Source organism: Paroedura picta, chromosome 2, assembly GCF_049243985.1.
Source record: "Paroedura picta isolate Pp20150507F chromosome 2, Ppicta_v3.0, whole genome shotgun sequence".
In the NCBI taxonomy this organism is placed as follows: domain Eukaryota; kingdom Metazoa; phylum Chordata; class Lepidosauria; order Squamata; family Gekkonidae; genus Paroedura; species Paroedura picta.
In genome coordinates this window covers 78,410,044-78,415,881 of record NC_135370.1, presented here as the reverse complement: position 1 = coordinate 78,415,881, position 5,838 = coordinate 78,410,044, and positions in this window count along the sequence as shown.

The window sequence follows — 5,838 nt, the reverse complement described above, 5'->3', positions numbered from 1 at the left end:
ATATGCTGAAGTGATTTTGTATTATTTTGTTTTTGTTTAATGGAACTAAATCAAATGACAAAAAGTTCCCTCTGTCTCTTCAAACAAGCTTGTTTGAAAAGCTCTAATGTTCCTAAAAGCATTCTGTTTACTCTTATTAAAATGCATTCCCTATTATTCTTGCCAAGATTTTCTTCTGACTTGGGTGTTTTCCAGGCCGCAGACACCTTACAGGCTTTTGTTGGTGGAGTGGGAATTCTGATGATCGCACTATTGGTGCAATCAATACACACTTCTGTTCTTCATTCCCATTCTGCCCCTTCCCCCTGCCAATCAATCTGTTCACATTCACACTGTGAACTGGTTTTTGGGGCTAGGGGACGTTTCTTTCTATTTTTTTCCTTTTGTTTTCTTTTCTATTTCTTTGCCAAGAAATCCACTTACAAGTACCTTCCCTACCCAACATACCATGCTTGAAAGTCATACCGGATATATATATCTCACCCCTTTTTTGTTGCCTCTTTTCTTGCAGTTGAGCATTCTCTGGGGATTTCCACACACATTAAATGTAGTGAAATGCTGACCTTATGTAGTCATTATATTCCAGCCCCTCCATATAGACATCGCCAGCATCCAGGGTCTGAGCAGTAACCGGCTGGCTACATCCTCCATTTTAAAGCGCTAGTTGGGGAACTGCATAAAGTGGATTCCCCAAACTATTTAGGCTAGCTAAAGGAGAGCAACCAGTAGGCAAGCAGCAGAGGGAAGGTATGGAGGATCACACGCTCTAAAGGTGCCTGCCTGATCCTGCCCTCGTACCCGCCTCCTTCTCCTTTGTTCCCAGGGATGGGAATGTCTTTTTAAAAATGGCTAACATCCTGGAGCAACGAATAGGAGGACAAGCTTGCAGGTGAAATAGTTTTTTCCCCAAAGTTGTAATATACATGCCTCTCTAAAGTCTCCCCCTCTCCCCCAAATCAGGAACTAGATTAATTTTTAAAAGTATCAAGACTCGTGATTCCATAATGGGTGGCATTAAGCACTACGCATCTATGATTAGACACAAATGGAGAACTATGAATTTAAAAGCAGCAGATAAGAGCGAGACAGCAAAAGGGTGTGGAGGGGCTGGAAGGCGTGATAATATTTAGAACTATGCCATTCAGTTAGTGTAACACTATTTTTACCAATGTGCGGAAATGCCCTCTCCCATTAGCTCTCCCCACAGACAATTTTTTGACTTCCTTTCACTGATTTGTGTCAGTATGCAGTTCAAAAGGAAAAACCAGGACATCACAGGGATGTTAACTAAATTGTCTGGACATAAGCAGGAGGGAAGGTAACATAGAAGAATGAACAGACATTTGCTGAAAGGCTGAGTTAACTGTATTGTTCCCATTTCATGTAAACCACTCTGAGCCTTCAGGGAGGGCGGTATGTAAATAAAATAATTAAATTAAATTAAAATGAAGCAGCATAATCTGGAAAACACCTTGATAAGAGCTTTAAAATTGACAGCTAAACACAAAGCATGTTTTCATACAATCATCTTTAACCGCTCCTAGCGGAGCAGATTAAATAATTCGTTAAGGCACCCAAGGGTGGGCCCTGTCCGTGATGAGGAAGGGTGCCGATAGGCCCCTTCCCCTGGACTGACAATCGGAGGGCCCAACATCTCCTTGGTTGGCTCAAAATCAACATCACTTGTTGACTGAGCAAGAAAAAAACAAAATCCTGCCTCAGTACATGCTATCAAGGCCACTGATTTCAAAATGAGTAGTTTTAGTAGATGCTGCTTAACCTTTGCTGGGACAAGTAGTTTTTCATTATCATTGCAGAACATGAATACATCCTTCTAATCCTTTCTAAATACAGATCAAAAACATTTCTGGAATATTGGCCCTTTTATTTTTGTTTTCATTGCATCACAACTGCCCAGCATAGCATTCTTATCTAATCACAACATTTCTTCTCCATTATGTTTAACTAGAGAAAGCCTGTAGACATTTGCTAAAAGGCTTAATGCTAACTAGTTAGAAGCTGAGTGCAAAAGAATGCTGTCTCATAATGAAGTCTTCTTATGACCTTCAATGAATTCAATACTGCACTTTTACAAAACTGCACAACTTTATTGCATGTAGATATTTATTTTAGCAACTGTTTTAAAGGGCTGTAAAATAATAGAAATGTGTTTTTTTTTAATCTAGAGTGAGGGGGGAAAGGTTCACTCTGGATTTTGGTTTACAACAATTGACTGTTATGCCATTATAGCCCCTGTAGAAGTTGACAGAGTTCGCTCTCTTCTCCAAAACCTTTGGAAAAATAGTATGTGTGTGGGATGGTGGTGGTGGTGGTGGTGGTGAATGTTAGGCTATTTGTCCTTGCACTTCAGAGATGTGTAACCCTCTTCTCACTGGGGAATATTCTTGCAACAGAGATCAGCTATTTGATTAAGTGGAGATTGATGGAGATCCAAATTCTGCTTTGGCAACCCCAAACTAATCCATAGTTTGACCACTGTGTGCACACAGCAGCCATACATGCATGATTCAGTTTTCTGTAGTTTCTTATTGGTTATGTGTATACACAATCATGGCAAATATGGTTTGGAAGGATAGATGTGTATATGCCCACATGGGATTCCTCCCTTTTCCACCCCTTCCATGCCCATCATTGGTGATTTCGAAATGAGACCAGTAACTGATTGGTAATGAGTGGAATTGCTACAGAATTAGTGTCATATGCATGTCTGCCTAGTTCTGGATGGTAAGTGGGCTGTGGTGTTCAGTACCATCTGGAGTTACCTGGCTGACTTTAAGGGGAGATCCATACAGAATGCACAACAATGCCTTAAGATTACCATGGCATAGATCAATATGGCCAGTATGGCTGAGTCTGTTGGAATGGAGTCTGTTGGCTGAAAGGGCTGCTACAGACCAACTTATAGCATACCTAGAGGAAAACTTGGTCTTTGATCCATTCCAGTATAGCTTCCAACCTGGCCATGGTACTGGTTGCCCTGATGGTACTGGTTGCCCTGATGGATTACTTCCAGCTCCAAGTGGATCAAGGTAGATTGGAGCTGCTCGTGATTCTAGATCTCCCAGCAGCGTTCAATGTGGTATCTTCTTGCTCACCACCTCACTGATGTGGGCATATGAGGGACAGCTCTTAAGTAGCTGATCTCCTTCATCTGTTGTCACAGACATAGGGTTCCTGTAGGACAGTGGTCCCAACCTTTTCATCACCAGGGACCACTCAACGCTTGACAATTTTACTGAGGTCCACTGCCCTAACGCTCTCTGACTCTGGTCGCTATGGTAATGTTTAAACATTCCTTCAAAATAAGATACAGACACGCCACAACAATGAACATAAGGAAAATTTTATTTCCATGGAAATTTTAACTCATGATAATGACAAATCAATGGGAACCCTGAGCTTGTTTCTCTGCAACGAGATAGTCCCATGTGCGCCTGCCGGATCGTGGATGAAGTAAAGGGCCGGGGGGGGGGGAAAGAAGGCGTCCTTCGCGGCCCACCTCCAGTTAGTCAATGGACCACTTGTGGTCTGCGGCCCACAGGTTGAGGATCGCTACTGTAGGAGACAGTCAGTCACATCACTCTCAACTCTCATGCAGGATGATCTTGATAGGATTGAGATATGGTCTAAACTAAATAAAATGAAATTCAATAGGAACAAATGTAAAGTTCTGCATTTAGGTAGGAAAAAACATATATACCAATATAGGATGGGGGAAACTTGTCTTAGCAGTAGTATGTGTGAAAAGGATCTAGGAGTCTTAGTAGACCCTACATTGAACATGAGTCAGCAGGGAGATTTGGTGGCTAAAAAGGCAAATAGTATTTTGGTCTGTATCAAATGGAGTATCATGCCTTAATCACGGGAGGTGATAGTATCACTTTGCTATGGTTTGGCCTCACTTGGAGTACTGTTTTCAGTTTTGGACACCACAGATGAAGAGGGATGTAGACAAACTGGAGCATGTCCGGAGGAGGGCAACAAAGATGGTGAGGGATTTGGAGACCAAGACATATGAGGAAGGGTTGATGGACCTTGTTCTGTTTAGTCTGGAGAGGAGACGACTGAGAGGGGATCTGATAGCCCATTAAAAGGGAGCCATATAGAGGATGGAGCAAAGTTGTTCTTTCTTGCCGCAGAGGGACAGACCAGATCCAATGGGATGAAATTAATTCAAAAGAAATTCCGTCTAAACGTCAGGAAAAAGTTCGGGACAGTTAGAGCGGTTTCTCAGTGGAACAGGCTTCCTTGGGAGGTGGTGGGTTCTCCATCTTGGGAAATATTTAAACAGAGGCTGGATAGCCATCTGACGGAGATGCTGATTCTGTGAAGATTCAAGGGGGTAGCAGGTTAAGTGGATAAGTCTCTGGGTGTGAGTGTCCTGCAAAGTGCAAGGGGGTGGACTAGATGACCCAGGAGGTACCTTCCAACTCTATGATTCTATGTGGAGTTCCTCAGGGCATGATTTTTTAACCCACTCTGTTCAACATCTTTATGAGCTCTCTGGTCCAGCTGGTCCAGAGATTTGGGCTCAGTTGCCATCAATATGCTGATGACACCTAGCTCTGTCTCCTAATGCAGGGGTCGCCGTGAAGGCCTTGGTACCGGGCTGCCAGCAACTGCGCCTGCCTCTTTCCCCCCACCCCGCTGTGAGCGGCTTGCCAGGCCCTGAGCGAAGCGGCCGCCAAAGCAGCCACTTCACTTGTGGCCTGGCTAGCTTCCTGCTGTGAAAGTGGGGGGAAGAGGCAGGCGCAGCCTCCGGCATGCCAGCGGATGCAAACGCGCATGAGCGGAGCTGCCGCGCATGCATGTTTGCACCCCTGGTGGTGTAAATGCGTGTGCGCGGCTACTCTGCGCATGCGCGTTAGCGCCATCTGCTGGCGAAAATGTGTATGCGCGCGGCCGGGCCAGCAGCTCTCCCTGAACCCTGGAGGCAGTCCTCAACCCGAAAAAGGTTGGGGACTGCTATCCTAATAGATGGCCATTGGCACTCACACCCAGAGACATTTGCCAATTGTTTGGAAGCAATGATGGCTTGAAACTCAACCCCTCCAAGATAGAGGTCCTATGGCTGCGAAGGAAAAGTCCAGGTAAGGAAGTATACTTCAAATGCACTCTATCTCATGTCAACAGCATAGCTCAATTGGCATTCTACCATCTTCACCAAGCCAAGCTACTAGTGCCCTACCTGGCTCCAGAACACCTCAACACAGTGATCCATGTGATGGTCACCTCTGGGCTGTATTTCTGTAAATCACCGTATGCAGGCCTACTCTTGTCCTTGGTCAGAAACGGAAACTGATCCAGAATGCAGCAGCACTGGTCCTCATGAGAACACCCTGGAAAGCTTATGTTAGGCCTATTCTTAGGCAGCTGTACTGGCTCCCAGTTGAATTCTGGATCGTTCAAATTTCTGGTATTGACCCTTAAGGCCATATGTGGTCTGGGTCCACTGTACCTGAAGGACTACCTAGCTTGCTATGCTCCCCAAAGAGCACTTTGTTCAGCCAATTCTGGCTGGTTATTCTCGGCCCTAGAGAAATACGTATGGCTTCAATCACTGAGCTGTTTCACCAGGCTTTTGGGGCACATAAATGACTAGTCATATCATCAAATGGGCCCATCCCTGGACTATCCCATCCCTGGAGATGGGGGAAAACAGAAACAAATTATTTTTAGCTGATGCAGATTGATATACTTTAACTGTTTTTAATTTTCAAATTGCTAAACATTTAATGTATTTTAATGATATGAACCACTTAGAGTAGTTTAGACTGGGAAAGGCGGTATCTAAATATAATTATTATACATAAATAA